General features: G+C 44.5%; 1 protein-coding gene and 1 non-coding gene across 4 annotated transcripts in view; one reads left to right on the forward strand and one right to left on the reverse strand.

Annotated features, from left to right (window-relative positions):
• Positions 1-26,057, reverse strand: part of TGFB2 (transforming growth factor beta 2) — an 84,229-nt gene that overhangs the window by 40,302 nt on the left and 17,870 nt on the right. The window lies entirely within an intron of this gene.
• LOC137220262 (U6 spliceosomal RNA) lies at positions 10,949-11,057 on the forward strand. Its single transcript, XR_010941574.1, has one exon. It is a non-coding gene; the product is annotated as a U6 spliceosomal RNA (small nuclear RNA).

Consider the following 26,057-nt stretch of genomic DNA (forward strand, 5'->3'; position numbering starts at 1 on the left):
GGTGTGGACTCTTCCTCCATCCTGTTTGTACTGGCAACACAGCTATGGGCAATTAAGATATGGGAACATACAGGAATTATAGGAATCCAGATGAACTGTGGCATGACCGAGTTCTGGAATGGAGCCACAGGTGTTATGCTTGTTTTAAGAATTCATGTTCATTTTGGTGCTAAGCAGCTTTCTGTTCAAGGTCGGGACACCACTTGTGAGAGGAGAAAAAACAGTCTTTAAAGTAAGAATCTCCACGGCAAAACTAGACCACAGCTAAGGACTCTGAAATGTTTGAGTGTATCTTATTTTTATTTAATTATCTGAGAGCAAGCCCTACCCTTTAGTTTCAATCTCATGACTTTGGTGTATAACGTGTACAAATGTTCCTCTGCTCTTAGGGCCACTGGGAGAGAAAACGGACTAAATCGTAGCAGCCAGGACATCCAAAGAGTGAGTCCAACTGGTCCCAAGTTACTTGACACCCTAGCAAAGGAAGAGGCACTGTCATTTTTGAAAATGGAAGGAGAATTCTTAAGGCAAAAAAAAAAAAAGAGTTTCTCCTCTTTGGGGAAGCTTCAGCTCTGTCTTACAGCTCTCTCTCTATTATCTTTTGAAGGCTTCAGAAGCCTTAGTGGCAGGGGTCAAAACTCAGGTGCTTTCTGAAGCTTTCTCCACTCTCTTTTCTCACTGGCGGTTGTGTAGATGGCACAGGACAAATGCCTTTATTTAGTTACGAGCCAATGGCTCTCCTACGTTTCTTAAAAAGCATTTACTAAGTCCCCTTTAAAGAAGAGCTCTTTGAATGAGCCAGTACTTCTTAAATATGTTGGGTGAAAGCAAATAGAACTCCCAGGGCACCATAGTGATATATACACACATGCATAACCAGAATTTAAAAAGTAGCAAACTAAGGTAGAGAGATGGAACCTGTCTACAACACTAGTGTGGGGTTTACCTGCATGTACTCGGGGAATACTGCAGGTACGCCCCAAAATCAGGGGAATAACTTTCACCACGTTGGGGTGCATCTGTTATGTCCTTGACACACCATATTGCGTTTCTTGTCATATTACATTGGTTTCATTAGACTGTTTCTAAAGCCTAGACAACAATCAGAAAGATTTCCCCATGTCAGAAAAGTGGGGAAATAGTCAGTTCCATAATCTCATCTGAATAAATGAACTGAGCTTTTGTGTGTGCAAGGGAAGGAAGGTTACCAATGAAGAACGCTGTACAACAGGGCACCCATGAGACATGGTCCTGAGGACAGTTGCTGCCAGAGGAGGTTTGACAAGGGAAACTCGGTAACTCCTCTCAATTCCTTCAAGGGCTCTTAGACACCCCAAGAATTCTCCTTAGCAGGGAGCAAGTCCTGTGGCTGCCTGGCGATAGCACTGGACTGGAGATCCCTGAGGGCCAGGGAGAGATCTGCGCACATCTATCTCACCCATCAGAGAGCTCCTTTTTAGACCCTCCTGACCAGGCCACCCATTGGACCGACACTTGTAGGAGCGACCCTGGGAACACTGGCTTCATATTGGAGAGAGAAGCCTTTGTAAGTCTCACAAGTACAGGGGCCGAATCATTCATCTTCTCTCTCCCCAAGGCCTCCTAGTACATAGTAAGTGCTCAATAACTATCACAAGGGAAAAGAAGATGAATTCTTTTCTCAAACAGCTGAATCTTATGATGAGAACCAGTGTAAATCGCAAGCCCTGACATCTTCCTAGGATCTTAATGCCTCACAATGTACTTTCACATTCATTACTTCATCTGAGCCTGGTAACACCTAGGTAGTGTTATCTCCATTCTACTGTGGAGGAAACCGTAGTTCAGAAGCCAAATGGTTTTATTTAAATGAGTCTGGGGACTTCTTAGCGCTAACCTCTGACACCAGGCTCGGGACCTACCCTTCCTGTAAGATATAAAGCAGCTGACAGAGCAGGCAGCACAATCTCTTAAGACGGTGCATTCGCAAGCGAAGGCTGGGAAGACCAATTCTGAGACCTTCGTGGGATTCCGACTTGAAGAGATACAGCAACGCTAAAATAAGCACTCTGTCTTCTCCACTGGCTCTGATGCTCTGGTGAGAGCGGTTTTCATTGTTATTGTGAATAGCTATTCTAGTGCCAAGGGCAGAAGCATCTTCCTCTAAATGCCCAGCAGCCTGAGAGGGACGGCGCCTAGAAGGGACCGAGATGGAGAAGTGATTTATGCTCCGGCAGCTACCTTGGCAATCACGACATTCAGTGACCTTCCCTGGAACTGGTACTTTGGGAATGACGCCAAGAGAGATTCAAGAGAGAAGGAGGGAGCAGATTCCCCCATGTTTCAGCAGGAGATTAAGCTGTCTTCAGGCCATCTCTTTCTTCCACGGTGGGTAAGGGGGAGACTGGACCACAGGCAGCCACAGCAGTGGGTATAAGAAAGACTCAGAGGGACTCCCCTGGCGGTCAAGTGGTTAGGACTCCATGTTTCCACTGCAGGGGGGCAGGGGTTCGATCCCTGGTCGGCGAACTAAGATCCCACAAGCCGCGTGGCTCAGCCAAAAATAAAAATTACAAAAGCAATGAAAAAAAAAAAAAGAAGAAGACAGACTCAGAGATGTTTTTTGACCATCAGCCTCAATGACAAAATCACTTTTTGGTGTATAAAGCGAGCCCACAATTGCCCAGAAGTTTACTGCACTTTTAAAATTTTCCCTCTGGGGCTTCCCTGGTGGCGCGGTGATTGAGAGTCCACCTGCCGATGCAGGGGACACGGGTTCGTGCCCCGGTCCGGGAAGATGCCACATGCCGCGGAGCGGCTGGGCCCGTGAGCCATGGCCGCTGGGCCTGCGCATCCGGAGCCTGTGCTCTGCAATGGGAGGGGCCACAGCAGTGAGAGGCCCGCGTACAGCAAAGAAAAAAAAAAAATTTCCTTCTGGATGTAGGGCATCAGCTGTGACCTCTCCTCCCTCAAGATGGCTTCACAGAAGTCATTCTGCCTTGAACAGGCAATCAGTGCAGCCCAAACACAGATGGACTTTTACAAATGTCAGCTGATCCCTCTGTTTCCTTTTTTATTTTGAAACCAACTGATTATACATTAATTACTCCTTGTTCATTGTAAGAAGGGAGCTGAGGGGCCCTCAGAGGCAAATACGCGTTCTCCATAGCTCTACTATAACCATACACACGTCTAAGCTCATGTCCACGCCTCTGTGGGCGCCTGGGATCCCCTGACTACAGCTTCTAACCTTGCAGAGGACAGAAACGTGGTCTTGCTCTTGGTGGGCCTCCCAGGCTGCTTTGTTTCCACAAAGGGTAACACTGATGGGGAGAATGACGGGGGTTGGTGGTGCACATACAGACAAACGAACTTCACAGCATGTTCAGCAACATAAAATATCCCCGAGAAGGATCCAAGAATCCTAAAAGCATTTTATGAGTCTAATATATAGAGAGACAACACAGAGTCAGTCCTATTTCCCCAGGCTGCAATCAAACCAGCTTTTCTCGCAAGTCTGGTGTGAATGAAGGGAAGCAAAAAGCGCAGGTGGCAACAGGTCTTGGGTGGTGGCCATTTGGACTGTGGAGGGATTTAAAATGTACAATATGGATCTATTTCTGCTCTGCAAAGTTTATCTGTACCACTTTTCTAGATTCCACATAGAAGTGATAATATACGGTTTGTCTTTCTCTTTCTGACTTACTTCACTCTGTATGACAAGCTTTAGGTCCATCCACGTCTCTGCCAATAGCATTATTTCATTCCTTTTTATGGCTGAGTAATATTCCATTGTATATATGTACCACATCTTCGTTATCCATTCCTCTGTTGATGGACATTTAGGTTGCTTCCATGTCCTGGCTACTGTAAATAGTGCTGCAATGAATATTGGGGTGCATGCATCCTTTTGAATTATGGTTTTCTCCAGATATACGCCCAGGAGTGGGACTGCTGGGTCATATGGTAGCTCTATTTTTAGTTTTTTAAGGAACCTCCATACTGCTCTCCATAGTGGCTTCACCAACTTACATTCCCACCAACAGTGTAGGAGGGTTCCCTTTTCTCCACACACTCTCCAGCATTTATTGTTTGTAGATTTTTTGATGATGGCCATTCTGACCAGCGTGAGGTGATGCCTCACTGCAGTTTTGATTTGCAAAAGGAGTAGGTATATGTATCTGTATAACTGATTCACTTTGCTATACAGCACAAACTAATACAACATGGTAAAGCAACTATAATCAAAAAAAATTTAGAAGATTAAAAGGCAAAAAATAAAAAATAAAATAAAATGCACAATATGGGAGGGGCTTGCCAGATGTGAGCCTGAAGACGGCAGGGCGGTACGATCTCTTGGTACATCTCACTACGGGGCATCAGCAACCTCTCCAGGACTCAGTTCCCTCGTGTCTAAAAGGATGTTGGGCTTGGACTAGACTCTAAGGCTGGGAGAGTCACTGGCCACTCCTGAGGTTACGGGGATTCAAGATTAAAAAGTGTGGCCTGCCCTTTCTAGCAACACAGACACCATGGTACAAAGCAAGCCCACTTTTATTCTCAGCCATCCTTTTCTCTCTCGTAAACTCTAACTCAGCTGTGAAAAGTCTTGACAATTTTCAAATAAAGAGACAACTTCAAGATGTATCTTGCTTTGGCCCCTTTGACCCCAACCTACATTTCTAGCTTCACGGGCACGTGACCATCTCTGCTGCCATGTCCCCTCCCCCCACACTGGACTCTGCCCAAAGCCCTCAATGCACCATATGACTTCCAATCTCCAAACATGCCAAGTGCTGACATGCCACCACGCCCATGCCACGTGAATCCTTCACCTAGAAACCGCTTCTTTACATTTGGCAAATTCTACTCATTCTTGAAAGTCCAGCCCAGTTTCCCCTCTTATCAGAAGAATTTCCAGCTCTTCCAGAGCAGAAGCAATCTCTCCCTTCTTTGGGCGAGACAACATTTAGCCTATTGTATGATAGCTCTCTCTTTAGATGTTTACCTGACAGATGACAGCATGAGAGCAAGGTCTCAGATTCATTTACCTTTAATGTGTGATAATACCAACTCTTGCCTCTAAGCATCGCTATAAGGGTTAACTAAGGCAATGACTATGAACACACTGAGTGTTCAAGAAATGTAAGCTTATATTATTAACGGACCACTGAGAGTAAAAGACGAAAGGCTGCACCCTACTCTCAGAGCCCCATGCCAGGAAGACTCTCCTAACCAGGAACAAAGAAAAGGTCACATATGTCCAAACAGCAGGGGTACCTGAAACCCTGTGGATGGCAGGACTTTTCTCTGCCTTTAAGAGAATGCTATTTGCAGCAACATGAATAGACCTAGAGATTATCACACTAAGTGAAGGAAAACAGACAAAGACAAACATCATATGATATCCCTTATATGTGGAATCTAAAAAAAATGATACAAATGAACTTATTTACCAAACAGAAACAGACTCACAGACTTCGAACACAAACTTAAGGTTATCAAAGGGGAAAGGTGGTCAGAGAGGGATAAATTAGGAGTTTGGGATTAACATATGCACACTAACTATATATAAAATAGAAAATCAACAAGGACCTACTGTAGAGCACAGGGAACTCTACTCAATATTCTGTAATAACCTATATGGGAAAACAATCTGAAAAAGAAATGGATATATGTATATATAATATAACTGAATCGTTTTGCTATATACCTGAAACTAGCACAACATGGTAAATCAACTCTACTCCAATATAAAATAAAAATTAAATTAAATTTTAAAAAATAAAATAAAATTGCAACACATTCCTGCCCTCCTACCCACCACCCCCCCAAAAAAAGCCTGAACCTACTCTCAGAGTCCTATGCCAGGAAGACTCTCCTAACCAGGAACAAAAAAAAGGTCACATACGTCAAAATTGCAGCAGTATCTGAAACTCTGTGGATGGAAGACGTTTTCTCTGCCTTTACAGAGTCAAACAAACCAGCATAGTCCTTGGCTGTGCCTCTGCTCCTCAGTTTATAACTATTAATATCAGGAACCTATGGGCACACGTGAGCCCAATTCAACAGGACACGTCTTAGAAAACCACTCTGGGGTCACTAGATTTGTAGACCCATTGGCTCACTCACATAAAACCAGGTGTAAAAGAGACTTCAAGTGATTTTACTATTAAAAGTACCCACATTTACAGGCAATTTACAACACGCTTTCTTGGATATAATCTCATTTTTAACCTTAATGGCATCTCATGTATATTTTTTGTACAATTGCTGTCTTATTGACAGTGTTTGCTATGAGCTAGATAATTCCCACCGCCCACCACTTGTTGTACACATGAACAGACTGAGGTTTAGAGCAGGCAAGTCACTCGTGCGTGCAGCTAGAACAGAGAAGTGGCTGGAAATCGCAAATCAAGTCTATCTGACCCCAAGTCCGCAATCTTTCTACTGCTCCATGGCCTCTCTCTTCCCAATAAAGGCTCCTTCTGAAGTTCTTCAAGGACCGGCGGGTGGAAAGTTCCAGAAGAACAGCCAAAGCTCAGTAAATGATGAGCCTTCTCATCAGAAGATATGTGTATGGTCAGAACCATACACAAAAGGAGTCAGGAACTTTCCCGGCAACAGCCAGAATCTCGGGACAAGATTCAAGGAGAGATAACAGAACCAGATGACCTTTGAAATGCGAACACCCGGACAACGTGTGACACTGTGCTGAGGCTCATTAGACAAGTCTAGTTCTAGCCCTTCGAATCTTCAACTTTCCTCAAATAGGAAAGATGGGGAAGGAACCAGGTAGCACTGAGGGTTCAGAGGCTGAGCTTCTGAAAAGCCTCATTTAGGTTCTGAAGGCGAGATATGAGGTCTATGTTTCTGCTGCTTCTCCTTGGCTCCTTGTAAGTCAAGCATACGTTTTGTGTGTGATTTTCTAGCTCTTGATCCAATATATTGTCTGTTGCAGCTAAGTGAGGAGACTAGTCTTCGTCCTGACATGTGGTTGTGTTAGAACCCTTCGGTAAAACCTCCCACATCTCAGGGTTCAAGGGATGAGGGGTTTACACACAGGCCTATCACTTCTTGGTAAGAATTCCCATTTACCTCTGAAGCTGTGTTGTCTTGAACCTCGCTGTGCCTTGGGAGCTGGTGACCACCTTACAGGGCTCTGGTCAGGCTCAAATATGATGATGCATGTGAACGGGCTTTGCTAAATGCAAAGTGAATCATACGTGCGAGGTGGCATGACTGTATTTACATTTATTCTTTTTAAATATCTTTCTAAATTGAAGTATAATTGACCTACAATTTTATATTAGTTTCAGGTGTACAACATAGTGATTCGACATTTTTATACATTGCAAAATAATCACCATGATAAGTCTCAGTACCACCTGTCAACACACAAAGTTATAATATAATGGACAATATTCCCTATGATGTAAATTATATCCCATGACTTATTTATTTTATAACTGGTAGTCTGTACCTCTTGGTCTTCTCACCTATGTCACTTATCTCCCCACCCTTCTCCCCTCTGGCAACCACCTGCTTGTTCTCTGAATCTATGAGTCAGTTTCTGTTCTGTTGTTTGCTCCTTTGTTTTGTTTTTTAGTGAAATCCTATGGTATTTGTCTGTGTCTGTCTGACTTATTTCACTTAGCATAATAGCTCTAGGTCCATCCATGTTGTCACAAAGGGCAAGATTTCATTCTCTTGGTGGCCGAGTAACATTCCATTGTATATATACCACATCATCTTTTTCTGTTCGTCTGTCAATAAACAACTAGGTTGCCTCCTTATCTTGGCTATTGTGAATAATGCTGCAATAAACACAGGGGTGCATATATTTTTTCAAACGAATGTTTTTGTTTTCTTCAGCTAAATACCCAGAAGTGAAGTTGTTGGATTATACAGTAGTTTTATTTTTAATTTTTTGAGGAATCTCCATGCTGTTTTCTATACTGACTGCACCAATTTACATTCCCACCAACAATGCACAAGGGTTCCCTCTTCTCCACACCCTCGTCTACACTTGTTATTTGCTGTCTTTTTGATGACAGCCGTTCTGACACTGTCACTGAATTAGAATGTACTCGCCACACTTCCCCAGAGGTCACTCAAAGACAACAAGCATTTGCTGACACAAGCTCATCTAATCCCCCGGAAACAACTTTTGTGGTTGATCTCCGACTTTGCAGATAAAACACTGAGGCTCAGGGTTAGTGATCAGAAAACACTGGTAAGTGGATTATCAAACCCAAATCCTGACTCCCAACAGGTGTTCTTCCCACTCATCACATCGCCTCAGACTTAGGAAGGGTCCATTCAGGTTACAGTGCACAGAATTGGAGCCACTCTCGGGGGGCTGTGAGATCACGGTGTCATCAGTCCTATGAGCCAGACCTGCCCGGGACCTCGACATGCACATGGGCAGCCTCCGAAGCACCTGTAGCCAACCCTCATCTGTTTCCCTGAACCCCCTACAGGTCCTCCTCCAAGCTGAGTTTTAACCAACAGATTTGAGTTTTGCCTTCCGTCCCTTTGTGGCCAAACTCTAGGCATGTGAAGGACTGTCCACGGCCCCGAGCTTAAGGAAGAATGAGGTGGGGTGAAGCAAATGCATGGTAAATCCACTGCCTGGAAAATCTGCCTCTCAATATGTAATATGCCAATAATAACAGCAGCAGCTCAGAGTCCTATCTGCATTATCTCATTTAAGCCTCACAAGACTCGACAAGGTAGACACTCTTTTCATTCCCATTTTGCAGATGAGGAGACCAAGGCTTAGGAGGATTACATCATTTATCTAAGGTCACATAGCCAGTAAGTGGTGGTGCCAGAGTGAAAGTGACTTATCAATACAATGGACTACTTTTAGTACTTCACTTCATAAGGTAAGATAAACCCATTTATACACAATCTTGCTTATAACACATAGTAGAGTATTTAACATACTTACTTTTCTCAGCTTGGCAAATAGACCACACACCTGCTAATAATGCCTTTTCCATGTCAAGTTATCCTGACTCTATTCCAACATACATAGCAATTTAAATTATCTACGTGAAAAAGATGATAACCTCTAACCCTATAAAATAATAAATGACAATACACTCTCACTAAAAATAAAACACATACCCAATGCATTCAAAACACTTATGCTACGTAATTCCTTTTTTTTTTTCTTTTTTTGAAAATGAATCAAGATGTTCTCGAGGAGGAGGGGGAAAAAAAACCCTGTGAATTACTTTATATTATTTAAATAAACCTTAAATAAACTTTCCCTATATCTCATCTCTACAGAACTGTCACCCCACCACAAAATCACCGCGCATGACAAACTGTGAGGCCAAAATGAAGGAAAGGGTGGAGGAAAGGCATTCTTGTCTCATTTCACAATTTTTGGGAGGCACCAGAATGTGGTACTTTTTGGTCAGTGCGTGTTTACGCTCTACCTTTTTAGGTTGGGAAATCCAAAGGCAACATTTCTTACTTGCAAATGTGTTTCATGGAATGTTCTTCAGAAGTTTGTGATTAATCTTGTTGCGACTTCTAACTCCTTGAAACCTTGAAACCTGACTCATAGGACATATCACCAAATCTGGCGAATCCTCTGACAGGTAGCTGTGTTAAAATTCTTTGGCAAAAAACTCCCAGACATCATGGTTAAAGGGATAAACGCTTTATGCAAGGGCTGACACTTCTTAGTAAGAATTCCTACCTCCTCTAAAGCCAGTAGGAGCCTGTGTGACCCTGAAAGCCTGTGACTCCCTCCCCACCCCCATGTCACCTGCTTTCCCATCAGACAGAAAAGGGACCTCTGAAGGGCAAAAGAGCAATCTTGTTACTGCATTTCAAAATGTTCTTGTGTTATTCTTAATGTAGATTCATATTTACAATAGATGATACACTGTTTTAAAAAGGCACATGCTTTCCCACCTTGCAGTTTCAACTTTCCTAAAAGATCACTTACAAATCCTAGGAGGATTATACAGCCACAAAACAGCAGTTCGATATCCTGTCTAAATGTGGGTGCATCTGTGCTGCTAGGCTTCCCATTAAACCCTCTGTTTAGATCATAAATCCAGCTCCACAGCTCTCCTGTAATATCCCAGGGCAGAATCCCCAAGTTTAAGGCTCTATCACATAGTTTTCTTTCCTCCTGATTGGGAACTGCCTTTCCCTTTGCATTTTATTTCTCCTTGAGACTTTTCCTAACCATGTAGTGTTCGATTAAAAAACCCAGTTAGGGGAGGGGGAAGGGTAAGCTGTGACAAAGTGAGAGAGTCGCATGGACATATACACACTACCAAATGTAAAATAGAGAGCTAGTGGGAAGCAGCCGCATAGCACAGGGAGATCAGCTCCGTGCTTTGTGACCACCTAGAGGGGCGGGATAGGAGGGGTGGGAGGCAGACGCAAGAAGGAGGAGATGTGGGGATATATGTATACGTATAGCTGATTCACTTTGTTATACAGCAGAAACTAACACACCATTGTAAAGCAATTATACTCCAATAAAGATGTTAAAAAAAAGTTATTTCCAAGAAGACTCTAAAAACAATTTACAGTAGGCTTGTGTCATCTGACAACCTCCTCGCCCCCACAGATATTTATTTGCAAAAACTGAGATGAGGGATCAAAAGAGAAAGAGCACATCATAGCTCCATATACCACCAGACCTTGGAAAGGAAAGTCCGTTCAAGACCTGTGCTCCTGAGGAAACTAGAGATGGTATATGAAGATGATCTTAGCATCATATTGGGAGCAGAAGTTGGGAACTTTCATCCTCCTTTTCCTAATCCTGACTCCTTTCCCTAAACACTGGCTGTTTCACTGCAGGCAAGTTACTCCACTCTCTTCTGCTTCAAGATTATGTCAAAGGTATACTTTTGTCAAAACTCATCAAGTTGCACACTTAAGAGCTGTGCATTCTGCTGTATGTAAATAGTACATCCATTAAGAATGGGGAGTGCTTGCTTCAGCAGCACATATACTAAAATTGGAATATGATACAGAGAAGATTAGCATGGTCCCTGTGCAAGGATGACACGCAAATTCGTGAAGCGTTCTGTATTTTTGGGTGGGAGAGGGTTGGATTAGGAGTTTGGGATTAGTAGACGCAAACAATTATACATGAAATGGATAAACAACGAGGTCCTACTGTATAGCACAGGGAACTAAATTCCATATCCTATAATAAACCATAATGGAAAAGAATATGACAACGAATATATATGTATAACTGAATTACTTTGCTGTACACCAGAAACTAACACAACGTTGTAATTCAACTCTACTTCAATTAAAACAAAAAAACTAAAAAAAAAAGGGAAAAAAAAGAAATTAGAAGGATGAAAATGCATGTAAATATTTAAAAAATAATATCATTATGTAAGGTCCTACAAAGAAATACTAGTCCCAGGCAGTTGTACAAAGGAATCTCACTAGACTTTTAGGAAACATATTCCAATCTATGCAAACTATCCCAGAGAAAGAAATGGGAAGATACCCCAACTCACTTACACAGGCAGTATAACCGTGTTACCAAAACGGTATCAGAAAAGGGAATGTATAGACCAAATCCACTCATGGAACAAAACCCACTCAACAAAATAGTAGCATAACCAAGGTCTGTTGTATTTATACCCCCCCCCCAAGAAAAGAAATTGAAATGATGGAAAATCATCCTTTGGATTCAGTTCCTGTGACCAAATGTCCAACACAGGACACAGTGGCACTGTGACACCAGTAGAGAAAAACTCTGAACTTCCGCAGAGAAAAAAAACCTGCCTACCTACTTCAATGTAGAAGTGAAACCAAGGGCTTAAAACTAGTCCCTTCACCGGTTTCGCGAGAGCCGGTGCCTCGGTGAATCAGGGGCCCGGCCCCGAGTCTGGACGCGGATCTTGCAGCAACTTTCTCTATGCTGGAGTGACTGTTCTTCCACTGACAACACTCACCAGAGAGCTTCATTTCACACCTTTGCTTTTATAATTCTCCACCTTCGGCTAAAAGTACTGCTTTTGGGGTGAGATTCAACCAAAGCATCATCTCCCAAAGCAACGGGAGCAGTAGCGAGTAAGGGCTCTTGCAAGGTGCCCCCGGGCGAGCTGCCTCTTCCGTTTATATCTCCAGCCTCATCGGAAGGCAGCCCTGAGCACTTCGGGTGCGGCCGGGGGGCTGCTTCCAACGCCCTGGCTTCATTTTCACACGAACGCTCCGCCAAAAAAAGAAAACGAACAAAATGACGGCTGTGTCGAGGGTCCCGGTGGCAGCCCCCATCCGGGAAGGGCAGGAAGAACTAGAGGCAGTTTTCACCATCCTTTTCCTGACCTTGGGGATCTTGTCACCATTTACTTGTCGGATGAAGTGATGATGAAAGTAAAGTAGGGTTCATTACACGTGCTGATCTGGCAATCGCTGACCTCTTCGACTTGAAAATGATTCTCACCTGCTCCAGCCTGCGACTGCCCCACTGTGTGTGCATGGACACACACACACACACACAATAACGATGTCATTTACTAGCTCTGTTTATTGACATACAGGGTTCAGTACAGACTGTCTAGAACTCGGCCTCCAGGCCCTTCTCAAAATTTAGGAACACCACAGAGAGCTTAGGATGGGGTTTTGTTTGTAATCTTGGAGCTGTAACATGAGGAGATTTAAGGTTTGGGACTCAAAGACCCAGATTCTGCTTTGGCTTTGCCACGTAAAAGCTGGCCCTGGGCACATCTCTTAACCTTTCTAGGCCTCAGTTTCCTCATCTGTAAAATGTGCGGGACACCTTCCTGGCAAGGAGGTTGGGAAGGTCAGAGGAAATGAGAATCAAGAGAGGCTACAGGGAACGATTCAGCCCCACTTGGCCACCATCACCCTTTGCTCTAAACCAGCTTTACTAAAGTGAAAGTAAAGATAGGCCTTGGAACAGAGCTAGCTATGTGGCACTCCAGTTAATTCTCTAAACCGCACTTTGCCCATCTCTAAAATGGGGACAAGACAGCATCTATCGCCTAGAGATGTGAGGATAAACTAGGACTGTGAAAGCAAAAGCACTCAGCACTGTGAGTTTGACGGGTACCCCAACGTCGTCGCTTCTGTTATTTTTTCCTAGATTCCCAGCAAAAGGGCTTCTTTCTGGCAGACCTCTGTTCATCTCCCCAGCTCCCTGGTCATTCAGGGAGGCCTCTGCACACGGAGCTCCCTTCCCAGCAGCCGCAGACTCCCCAACTCAGGGCAGCTCTGCGCTTCATCTCCAGATGAAGCGAAAATCTGGTAAATATTACACTTACAAGGTAACAGGTCTGGAATGCTTGGCATCCCAGGCGGAGCACAGTTGCTTCTTGGCATCCAAATACATATAGGCTGCAGCCCAGGGCCAAGCTACATTGGGCTGCTTTGCGCCATTCAAATAAAGATATTAAAATTCCTCCAACTTTATAAACATTTGTACTGTTTGCTAATCACAGGGGTTAGTTTAAGAAAGTCACCTGAAGAGAACTTGGCGTGTGGACTGCTCTCCTCAGTTTAGACCCGAAGGAGCACTGCGTGCATACGTACCGCATAGGTTTCTCATATGTAAATGGTTTCTATATTTTTCGCTAGGTGGACTCTACTTTCAGCGTGCACTGCCTTTCCCCAAACAAACAGGCCTAAGCAGTTTTCATTCTGGAGTTACGCCCTCAACCATTGCACCACGTGGCCGCTTCTGTGTCACGTGATCAGCTCCAACTTCAATCCACGGGAGTGAGTCATGATGACAGCGGCAACTATGGGAGGCGGGGCACCTTGGCTCTTCCACTTACTAGCTATTGATCTTGGGAGTGATTTAATCTATCTCTGTGCCTTGGTTTCCTCCTACGTGAAATGGAAAAAAATAATAATGCCTATCCATTATTGCCAGGCTCAAATGAGTCAATATCCCTAAGTACTTAGGAGGGTACCTGGGGTAGAAGAAGTACCACATCAGTGTAAGTAATCAATATTTTTATTATAAATATTATTCTTGTCGTTGTTGTCATTGTTGTTATGGACCAAACACCAAGTGTGAATAAAAGAAGCTAGATACAGATCCTTAGCAAAGGGTAACTGGTTCCCCCAGTAAGTAAAATAAGTGTAGTTAGACATATTTAGGTCCACCTTTCTATTAACTAGAAGCAAGTACTGGTAAAATTAGATTATATCACAGCCAGTGACAAACTTTGGCCTTCACTGATTCAGAGGTCAGGACTGAACATCCCTCGGTTAAGAACACAAAAAGGACACTGTTTTCAACTGGCTTCATCTTACTCTCCAAATATCTAACCTCAGAACTTTTAAATAAAACCTCCTCCCAAATGGCAACTTGGAGAAAAAATACCAAAGCAGACTTTGAGTGGGAACAAAGAAAGGGGCACCATTTTCCTAAGAATAAAGAAAACGGAGCACATTCTCTTGGTTTGCTTTGACAATTAAAGGTGATCGGGAGGCCCGATTTCCCCTGCGGGTGATGGAAGGTCAAGGACTTCCGGGATGACAGCTCGAGTCTGCTGGAAGACACCCTTCTTGCTTCGCTGGCCTGGGCATGCGCTGCTCCAGCAGGTAACGGCCAAGTCCAAACAGCAAGCAGGCGACAGCTGTCTCTGTCCTTTGCACACCTGTCTGGCTCCCACCCTCCTTTCCTCCCCTCCCCTCTGGCCTCCCTGTGCATTCACAACCCCTGCTGCTGCCTCAGGTCACTTGTGCGTAAGAGCAAGAAGGAAAAAACACTACAAGATACGTAAGGAAGTAAAACGAAGGAGGTGATGGCCAGTGTGGGCCTCAAGATTCACTTTACAGAGGATACAGGAGGAAGCCAGCTGTATCAGTAAGAGAAAGGACAAGACTTTTTACTCAGTCAGGCCTTCTGGAACCTCAGGCCACATCCTCTGGAGACATCTATTCTGTGTACCCATGACCCTGGGCAGAGATCCTCTCTGGCCACAGCCACCCAAGGCACAGGACAGGAGGGGGCTTCCCAGGGGTCAGGAGTGGGGCAGGCCAGACAACAGGAGGGGCGGGCAACCGGCACAAGAGTGGGCCTTTCTGTTCTTTGTACTTGAAGAAGCGTAAGCCTCTCTCAGTAGAGTTTGTGGGGGGGCGGGGAGGGAGCAGTAGACTGAATGGATCACAGTGCTGACTGGGGGTGGGGTGGGTCGGGAGGGAGGTCCTTGTGGCTAACCACATTTTACTGGGCTTTTTTATTGATTGCAGTTGTATTGAGAGAGACATGACTCAGACATACCATATCCGAAGCCACGTAAAGCACTGGGTTCTGATGGAATTTCAATGTATGAAAACGTCAAGAACTGTACTCTGACATGTGAAAAGCTTTGCTATCAACACAGATGTCACTTGCTTCTGTCCTTTAACAGCTGAAGGAGATGCTGACTTTCCTGTTTCCCTTTTCATCCTGAGGCCCGGGCTATTCCCTGCCCAGGTACACATGTCATTCTATGTACGATACGGATCGATGTTTTAAAAAGTTGGTTTCGTTACCCAGTCACCTTGTCTTTGTGTTACCGTTGGCCTTGGCTTGTAAATGTCACTCAGCAACTTTTGAATGGTTCTGCTTTGTGTAGGGCAGCGGGTGTATCAAGTTGTCTTCACAAATAGGCTATAAGCTACTCGAGGGCAGGGGTGATGTAAGAATCACAATAAAAAGAGGAAGAACAATGACAAAAGTAACACTACAAGTGTTGAGGGGCATGCCGTCTGTCACACAGCCACCATGATTGTCCCATTTTGGTGGAAGCTAAGAAACTGAGGCTCACAGAGGGCGTGTGCCCTATCCAATGTTACATAACTAGAGATAGGACGCCTCCACTTACACCTATGTTATGTGAGCCCAGTGCCTTCCTCTGCGCTGTGTGTGCTGCCTCTTCTGGAGGGATCTACCCCTACTCTCCTCATTTTTATCCACTCATGTGATTCAGGCAGCAAGCCCTTGAGGCAGTACATGCTCAGTGAATATTTATTGAATTAAATTGAATAAAACAGTATTTTCCAGATCCTTGTTTTCAGGGACAATTCAGGAAGGGATTAAAGTGAAATAACAAGGGAGAGAGATGTACCACTTAGTTGTAGAAATAGTTACTAACACACAGAATTCTTTTAGGCAGGTTCTGAAAGTTTTGAGCCCTCCTGATAAGACAAAGAATATCATTCTGCCTTACTTACTTTTACCAATGTTTAAATGATATCTTCAGCATTATTTTCCTCTGACAGAAATTGGTACCACTTTTAATTTTTTCTTAGGCTTTAAAAAAATATATCACTTGGGCTTCCCTGGTGGCGCAGTGGTTGAGAGTCCGCCTGCTGATGCAGGGGACACGGGTTCGTGCCCCGGTCCGGGAAGATCCTACATGCCATGGAGCGGCTGGGCCCATGAGCCATGGCCGCTGAGCCTGCGTGTCCGGAGCCTGTGCTCCGCAACGGGAGAGGCCACAACAGTGAGAGGCCCGCGTACCGAAAAAAAAAAAAAAAAAAATATATATATCACTTGCTTTTCTCAATGTATAACTTGATATTAAAAACATGGGTTGGAATTTCTGGTTTTCCTATAGTTCTCAGAATACAAAAGCAAGAAAAAGTCTTCACTGATCACCTTGAAATAAGTGAATGAATGAATGAACGAATAAAAAATATATTCATTCCCTACCACAGGCACGGCATTTTTATGTGTTAATTTCTTTTTTTTTTTAAAGTACCATTAAGAAGCATTATTTTTAAAAATCAATTCTCATTTTAGAGAAGAGAAAAATGAGGTTCAGAGAGGGTAACTGACTTGCCCAATATTTCACAGTCAGGATTTTACCCAGGATTCTCCTTTATGCAAAACCTGTATTTTCTTTCTATTATATCACAGACTAAGTGTCACCCTCAAGAGTCATCTTTGGCTCATGTATGAGTCACTTTCTTGGCTTATCAGTGGTAGGCTGGGATCAAAAAACCAAAGGTCGACATCCTCACAAAGTTGAAAGGAAGGGACCACCGTCTGTTCTAACAAAGCAAAAGAAACAGAGAGGCCCATTATATGAACTCGTCTGTCTAGACAGATGACTAAACCGGGGTCCCCCCCAGGGTTAGACTTAAATTTCCTCTGTTCAGCCTGTTGGATATTTAGCAAAAAAAAAAAAAAAAAAAAAATGCTTAAGGGCTGTAGTACTCATCCAAGCCCTCCTACACTACCCAGAGAGTAGTTTAAAAGTTGTTTCAGTGCAGCCTGCATGTGTTAAAGTTTCAAGCAGAAATTGGATTGAAACAAGAAGAACCCTAAAAATACTTGTGCTGTCTGGCTGAGGACCCAAGAACACAGGCCCAACTGTCCCACTATAACTCCAGGGACAGCAGTTCGAACTCACAGAGGGAGCAAGTATTGATCCAGGCGTCCCCGTGGGACCATCCACAACAAGAATGCATCAGATATAGGCTTGGCTTTCATATGGGCTGGCGAGTAGCTTCACTCATGTTCTTTCTGTGCCCCCGGGGACTCTGAATTTTTCCTAACTTATAACATGAAAAATGCTACTGACAGTAAAGAAGAAGTCAGTATCCCTTCATCCAGGCTCAGAGATATAAACAGAGGTTGGTGATAATAAGATGCTTTCAATCCTATTAATATTGCTGTGCTTAGAGTACAAAAACTTTCCCCAGGTGGGAATTAGGAGTTGGCTAACAGACCAAGTGGCCCCATGGAGAAACTGGGAGCCGACCAGTGGACTAAGACATTTTGCTCATTTCCCAATGAGTCCTTAGCGATATGCAAGGTGCTATTTCTCTTATGGTCCATATTTGCAAAATTCACTCACTCCCACGTTTAACAAATATTTATTGGCTGCCTTGATCTGCAACATTCCTTCATATGTATGAGGATACATACGAAGGCCTGGAACTGGAGATGGAATTTCTAGGGCCTTGGCCTGGAACCATTCTGATCTTTTAACAGGCATTAAAGGATTAATGCAGTAGTCTGAGGAAGAACTCAGATTTACTAGCCAAAAAAAAAAAAAACAGCCAAAAAACAGTTGTTCCTAGCTAGGGAGAAAAAAAAAGAACACCACCAGGATTTTACACTGCACGGTCCAGTGATTATCCAGTGTGGACAAGAGAATCACATAAGGATGCACCATATTTCATACACGTTCATTTAAGTAGCAACCACTTCGTTCTTCAAACAGGGAACCCAGAGGATAAAGATGAGCTAAACTCAGAAGACACTGCCTAATTCCAACACCCGTGTTCAAGCCCGTGGGTTCTGCTGCCTGCTTTGAATTTCCATAGGATTTCAGGAGAGAAATACTGGATTTAAAAGAAAAAAAGAAAACATCCAAACATATCATTTTTCCTTTTTCAGAAAAGAATGATCTCTTTAAAATACAGATACATATTATTCTCACTCAGTGAATTCTCCTTTTCTGACACCTCATCCCCTCACCCCAAATATTCTTGTGTATACTTAAGTTTATCGTCTTAGGGGAGCAATTAGTTGGAGCTTTGGAACCAGACAGACCAAGTTCAAGTTCTGGCTCTGTCACTTATTAGCTGTGTGGCTGTGGGGAAATTACATGATGTCTGTAAGTCTCGGTTTCCTTATCTGTAAAACTGAGAATAACTGTTTATCCTATAGGGCTAATAGAGAAAGATTAGTGCATTGCCGAACTAAGTATTCAATAACTAATGGCTATCGGTAACATTATTATTCATCTTATCATTACTAAAGCCAGAATCCACCCTTTTTATCTATCAATACCCCCAAGCAGGTATACGCCTTTTCTTCATGCAGAAGTTCACTCATATTAGAACATGGATACCTAGACAGAAAATCATAGTAGTAAAAGTTATGTAAGCCCCCAAAACAGAGGTTCTCAAACCTGGCTGCACATTAGAATGCCCTGGGAAGCTTTTTAAAACTAAAGATGCCAGACCCCACCCCAGACCAACTGACTCAGAATTTCTGGAGGCGGACCTCAGCCTGAATGTATGTTAAATATCTCCCAGGTGATTCTCCTGCACAGTGAGGTTGAGAATCCCAGCACTAGAACACCCAAGTAGAGACCACAGCCCTGAAGGTCAACGCTTCCAATAAAGGATCTGAGTACTTTGATATCTGAAGCCCAAGTTCAAGTCTTTGCCATGGTCCCAGCACACCTGTGGGTGAGCTGGTCTTGGTGCTTCCCCTGTTTAGTTTCTGAAAGCCAGTCTACTCTCTCCCTAACAATAACACTTGAGTAAACCATCCCTGAAGCCACAGTGGCCGCAGTTCCCGCAGGGAGCTGCCCTCCCGCTCTCCTGCCTACACACAATGGACGAGGTAAGTAGCAGCCTTGAGAAAACAAGCAACGCAGACCAGGAAAACAGAGAAGCAGCCCCTGCCGTGAAGGCGAACACATAGGAATCAGCTCCGCTTCAGAGCAAAGATACAATCCAACCGAAGATTAGAAAAATGTGGTCTGACCGTTTGGATTTCACAAGGATCCAAAACCAATTTTAAAGTCCAGGCGGTGGACAAAGTTCACATTCAGCAAAACAGCTCCAGTGGTTGCATCACCCACACAACAGGGCGATTCAGAAATACAGATGTCCAGCCAGGGGCAAGACAATGCTTTCATTTTTTTCTGCTCTTTCCCACCGCTGACCCCAAGAGCAGGATGGAAAAGCTCAGCATCTGCTGCTACTAAGAATAGGCTGCGGAGATGGCAATGAACTTGAAAGCACAGAGTTACCCAGCATGCTCAGGGGCGCTCGGAGGGGATGGATGGCTGCCCCTGGCTTGAGAGTGGTACAGAAGATGCCTCAAGCCAGGCAGGGTCATTCTCCGGTTTTCTCACTGGACACAGCAAGAAGGAGCCTGAATCTAAGGCAGCAACCCGATAGGTCACTGACAGGAGACTAAGGTTCAGGTTAGACAGAATTCTAGGGAACCGCATGGTACACGATGTTTAAATCAATTGGCATGGAACTCACACGAGAGAGAGAAGAAACAGGAAAGTCATGGTCCCTCTAGCAAACAGTGAAGCATCTTCAAACTTATAGTCTCATGGAAGCTTAGCCTGGATCCTTACTGTGAAGCACATTTACCAGATATTGCTGGGCATGTGAGGACCACAGTGGCAACCGGAGACCCTAAGGCTAAGGGATCTGAGTACATGCTTTGGAGGTAAGCCTGAGCTTCCCTGACATACATAAATTTCACATAACACATCAGGACTTGCTTCCTAAACCTAGTACTACCAACTGTGCCTCTGACACCAAATAAACTTGTCTCGGTTGGAGGAACAAGTGATACATAAAAATGGAGGACGAGGACATTGATGTCTGTCTTATAAGGCCAACCTACTAATTATTCAGTAAATATCCGTTATAAAGCTCCTCATAATTCAACAGATAAAGCGATAGTGTGGCTCTAGCCAAGCCATACCCACAACACACGTTTGTTTTTTTTTTTTGCGGTACGCGGGCCTCTCACTGTTATGGCCTCTCCCGTTGCGGAGCACAGGCTCCGGACGCGCAGGCTCAGTGGCCATGGCTCACGGGCCCAGCCGCTCCGCGGCATGTGGGATCCTCCCGGACCGGGGCACGAACCCGTGTCCCCTGCATCGGCAGGCGGACTCTCAACCACTGCGCCACCGGGGAAGCCCAACACAGACGGTTTTTAACATGGGTGAAATCTTTGTCTTTCCCCAACTCCTGCACCTACACTGTGGTAGACTGTACCATTTTGGTCAAAATGTGGTCTGTCCCTCTCCCCTGGGCCCACAGCCACATGGACCCTTTCTTGTGCCTCTTCCTATCCTACTGAAATCAGGCTTGGCCAATGGAATGGGGTGGGGATAACTGTCAAATCTCCTGAGGTCCAGCCAGGAGGTCAGCATGCCCGGGTTACATGCGGCTCCCTCAGCCTGTGTCCTGCAATGAAGATGTCATGGAGCACAACTACAGCCAACCCACAAATCCACAGTACATGAGTGAGGGACCCATCGTTGTGATATGCCTTCAAGATGAAGAAGAAAAGCTCTAGTGACTTTCAGCTTATAAAATAATGTTATATTCCAGAGTCCCATTACACAACAGCACATCGTGGTGTAATGGATTTTATACACCATGGGTCCATTATGTCTCCTGAATGTAACAATTTTGAAGAACAAATACTTGATACAATGATCTTGCCCTGTTCTCCAGCCTCAGTATTTCACAGCGGGTCTCCTGTAGGAATACATCCAATTTCTCAAAGACTACACTAAGTGCTTGTGCTGTCTCATGATTCATCAAGACGGTAGTCATGCGAGCTCACAGAGGAAGCAAACGACATGAAAGGGCAAATCTTCTCCTTCCAGAAAACTGAAGCAGCTTCCTAGGGCTACTGGATGACGGCCAAACGATCACCCCAAAGGCCATCTTTTCAAGCAGCAAATACCACCTTCCCCAAGAAGGCTTCCTTGACACGCACGTTCAGCAATTCTTCCGACCTCTCAGACCCTTACTAATAATCAACCACATGGTGTTAGCTTCTCGGTTTGCTTTGGTTGGTTTGGTCTGCCTGAGCTCCTCAGCAAGTTGTACCTCTCCTGAAGCCGGGGACTGTGCTCTATGCCTCCATCCAATGGCAACTTCACCCAGCACCTGCACGCGCTATAGACTCGGTAGACATGTCTCATACAGATGGATGAAGGAGTCAAATCGCCATCCCAGTGTAAAGTCTTGCTGTTCAAGACTTAAACATTAGAGTTCAAAGTCTCATCCAAGAGAAATGCTTTTTGACTGATAAGAGACATAGTCTTACAAATTCCCTGGCTTATGACCCCACTTCAAAGTTTAGGCAAAGGCATGAGGCACAGCTGGACAGGTCCAAAGACCCTTCCAAGCCCAACTTTTCACTTCGCACAGGGAGAGATAGTTTGTCATTCTCCGAGGCCAACCGTGGTCACCTATGAGTTTAGTGCCTTGTGTCCCTGGTCACTGAATCAAGGGTGGCCGTGACTAGGCAGTACAGCAAGTACAGCCTCCAACAGCTGCCATTCTATACTTGTTAGCACACGATGGGAGACCCAAGAGGTTATTTTCATACACAGAAGGGTGCAAAGATAGCTTCTTTCCCGAAAGGAAGGGGGTGGGTTGCCAATAACTCAGGAGTATTCATATAAAACAATAAAAAACAAAACAACAACAAAAAAACCATATTCTACATACAGAACCCGCTTGTAGCCTGCCTATCAAATTGTCTGCTAAAGAAAGAACTCAGCACAAGGGAGGTCTGGTTGTAGTTCTTGGTGCAGTTTCACCTAGAAATGCAGCTGTGAAGTGCAACTTCACAGTGCAAGTCCAACTCACTGGGCTTCGTGCTCCTCCTTGGTTACCTGCACACTCTTCTCAATTTAGCCACAGGAACCCCTTGGCTAGAACCACCCTTCTCCCTATTTTATGCAGAGGAAAAGCCACAGACTTGACAGTGGCCTCCAAGGCCCTACCTGACGCATCATTAACTCTCTAACCTCAGCTTCTAGGTTACTTTGGATCATCCTTGAGTGTGGAAGGAACGGTACCCACTGCTCCCTCTGCCAGAAACGCTCTTCTCCACATTGTCACAGGCTGTCCTATGCCCTCCTTCCAGTCTCTGCTTCCATGTCACCCTCTTAATGAGCACTTCCACGCCCAGCCTACTTTAAATTGCAACTCACCTCCCCATTCCCCCAACGCTGCTTTTCTCCCCTATCGATAGCATTGATCAAATTCTACCATTCTTATCTCATCTTTTGAACTAATCGTCTATCTTCTTTCTCCAAAATGTGAAGCTCTCCCAGGGCAAAGTTTTCTGCTGTTTTATTCACTGATGGCATCACTAGTGCCTAGATAGATGTCTATTACATAGCAGACAATGAACACTGTGGAATGAGAGACAGTATCGTAAGAATGTCTCGTCTTTACCTCTGTCTTCCCAAGATCTCTGCATGCATTTGACGTTTATCTTACAACTCGATCTATATTTGTCGTGCACGTAGAGACCTTTTAATGGAAGGCTTGCTGGGAAGTAGAATGAATATGACCCGTCATTCTTTTCCTACTTCAATAGAAAAATGCTTTTTTCCCCATTGTTTAAATCTGCAGAGTGATAAGAGTTCTTATAATATTAATATTTTAAACTTCATGTTTTCTAGTGGTTATTAAGCCTGACCAGTATAATCCTAGAGTGGCTATAAAGTAACCACTGTAGTTAGTGCCTCTTCCTCTGGTGCTAGTTGACTGTTACATTTACCCTTCACCACACAGCAAACAACCTAGTTCTCAAACTGGTAGAAATAACAGAGAAATCACTTGGGGCACAAGGACACTTTCTGGGCATGTTTATAAAAAAAATAAATAACAATTTTTTTTTTGGTTTAGTGATACAGACCATGTAGAAGAACTGGCCGCTTCTTTAGTTTGATGGTCAAAAACACTACGTAATACCCACATTGTATGGCTGGAATCAAAATACTTGATGTTTCCAAAACAACATCAAAATAACAGGAGGTCTAGGGTTGCACAAAGAAAATACCAAGTAATTTATCATTAACTTTTTCTTTTTAATATCTGGGTCAGATTTTCACCTGCTCGAATACCTCTGGTTGAAAAAAAAAAAAAAACACTATTTGGAAAGAGAAAACTGCAGTTACTTGTGGCTGAGTTTGGCTGAGAGAGTAGAGTTTACATTCCATTGTTGGCGGGATCCTTACCCCATGGAATGTCTCAGAGCAGGATTCAGGCCACGAAGAGGTCAGCAGTGCTTTGACCAAACACTACCTCAGCGAATTAAACATTATACATCGACTAAGACATTATAAATTAGGCATCACTTACACATTATACATTAGTTTCGAAACTCCCCTTCCCAATCCACACTTGAACGGAGGCATTCACTCCCGTACATAACATCCCCACTAGGCATCCACCCGCTGTGTCATCACTTGTTTGCACGTGCAGGGCCTCCTCTGTGGTGAATGGTGAGCAGGGGTTGTGCGTGAGAAGTGTAATTAACCACAGATCTACCTTGCTATCTATATGCATTGGGGGACATGGAGAGCACAGGGTGAAAACCCAGCCACGCTGTGGATTCAGGGTCTCACACTTGCAGGACCAGCTGATCAAACAGAGGCCCCACTGGATCTGCATCCTTCAAGCTGAAGGACTTCGAGTAAACAGACCAGCAGAATGAGAGCATCCTCCCCTTAGTGAGGCCTGACTCACCTGTGCTGCCTCTTAAAGGTACAGACTCCTCAGCCCCACCCACCCCAGCGATTCTGACTCCGCAGGCCTGAGATAGGTCAGGGAATCTGCTTTCCATGACCCCTCGGGACATACAAACGCAGGCCACACTTTGAGAAGCCCATCTTTAAATCCGAACCAAGCTAACAAAAAGCATCGCGCTCAGTACATCCTTGAAGAACGAAGCTGCATTTCCCTTCGTGACTTCTAACCCATGTCTTCATAGAGAGACTGTGTCGGCCGCTTAGCTTCTGGGTTCTTCTATCTCAGGAGAAAAACCTTCAGGCAGGCTCACCTCATCCTCACCTACATTTTTGGGGAGAGCGAACTTAAAGGGAGAAAAATGACGCAGCAGCCACATGGGCTGTGCGGGGCAAGGACTCTTTCTTCCTCCAGGCGATTTGATGTAAAGCTGATGGAGCATCAGCGCTGCCAGTCCAAGCATGGGTGTCAGGACACATAGTGATAACTACACCCAGGTCAGAGACCGAGGGAGGAAAGCCAGAGGCGCCACCGGCCCCCCGCCCTCCCTGCGGCCACTCCCAACCTCTCCTTGGAATGGAGAGGTGGTTCACACAAGGTGACAGGGATGGCCCTCGAGCTGCTTGGCACGAGCCAGGCTCCACTTAACGAGTGTTCAGAATCACAGTCAGCACGGAGAAATTCACCCTGACCCTGGACGCCTGCCCCTTGGCATTCGCTCACTTACATTTTTACTCAATTACTATTTCTAAGAACAGAGACAAAAAAAAAAAAAAAAAAAAATGCAGAGCCCCACTGCTCAGCAGTCTTGAATGGAAGGTCTGGAAGGGTCCGCAGGGTTTCCTCCCAGGAGGGAAGCTGGGTGGGGAGGGAGAGACTCCCACCTTAGGGAATCTGTGCGTCTCTCTCCCCCATCCTGGCCACACCCTCCGAGACACTCCTGATTTTCCCAGACTCAGGAGGGGCAGGGTAGGTTTCTAGTGTTTTTTCACCCAAGAAATAGGGAAGCTTGTGGGGCGATTAAATGACCGAAAATAACCCCGAGGGAGAAGGCGTGTCTGAGGCCAAGAACTAGGGGAGGCCTCTCCACTTGTTTCCTATGGGAAGAAAACATGAAAAGGAAATGAATCCAAAGTGGTAGGTAAGAGAATTATAAAATGAATGGGATGGGATTCCAAAGGGAAAGCAAAAAGAAGGGCAAAAAAATAAAAAATAAAATAAAAGAAGTTTGGGGTCCATGTGGTGGAGGGCACCAGGGCCAGACCTGAATTCAGATTTGGGCTCTGCCCTTTTGCGAGGTGATGACCAAGGACAAGGTATTCGCCTCTCCAAGACACAGTTTCCGGTGGGGAAAAATGGGGAGGTCGCACTCGCCCTCCCCACCCAGGATGACGTGCCTTAAATACCAGGGACTTAGGGGGTTGTCAACAAATGTTTTCCTTCTCTCATCCCTTTCCCTTGTCTTTTCCAAAAAGCTGGTGAGACCAAAAAAAGAAAACAAAATCAGACAATTAACTCCTTGGTTTAGACAGTGAAATAAAATACACATTTAGAGATGGAAAACCAAACATAATCTGCCTCAAAAAAGGGGAACTTTAAAAGCACGGGTCAAGCCATTCACTCTTCCTATTCACATGGCAGCTTCTAGCCACTCTGAGGCCTTCTGTACTAAAATAAATGTACATTCTCAATAGAATCAGTTTTTGTTTTTCTTTCTTTTTTTTTTTTAGGAAAGCCCAGCTTAGGCCACTGTAAATAAACTATTTCATTTCTTGATTCCTAAGAAGCAAGGTTAGGCATGGTAAAGTTCACGGTAGGATAATCCAGTGAGTCAGACA

This window comes from Pseudorca crassidens, chromosome 2 (genome assembly GCF_039906515.1).
Source record: "Pseudorca crassidens isolate mPseCra1 chromosome 2, mPseCra1.hap1, whole genome shotgun sequence".
Lineage (NCBI taxonomy): Eukaryota > Metazoa > Chordata > Mammalia > Artiodactyla > Delphinidae > Pseudorca > Pseudorca crassidens.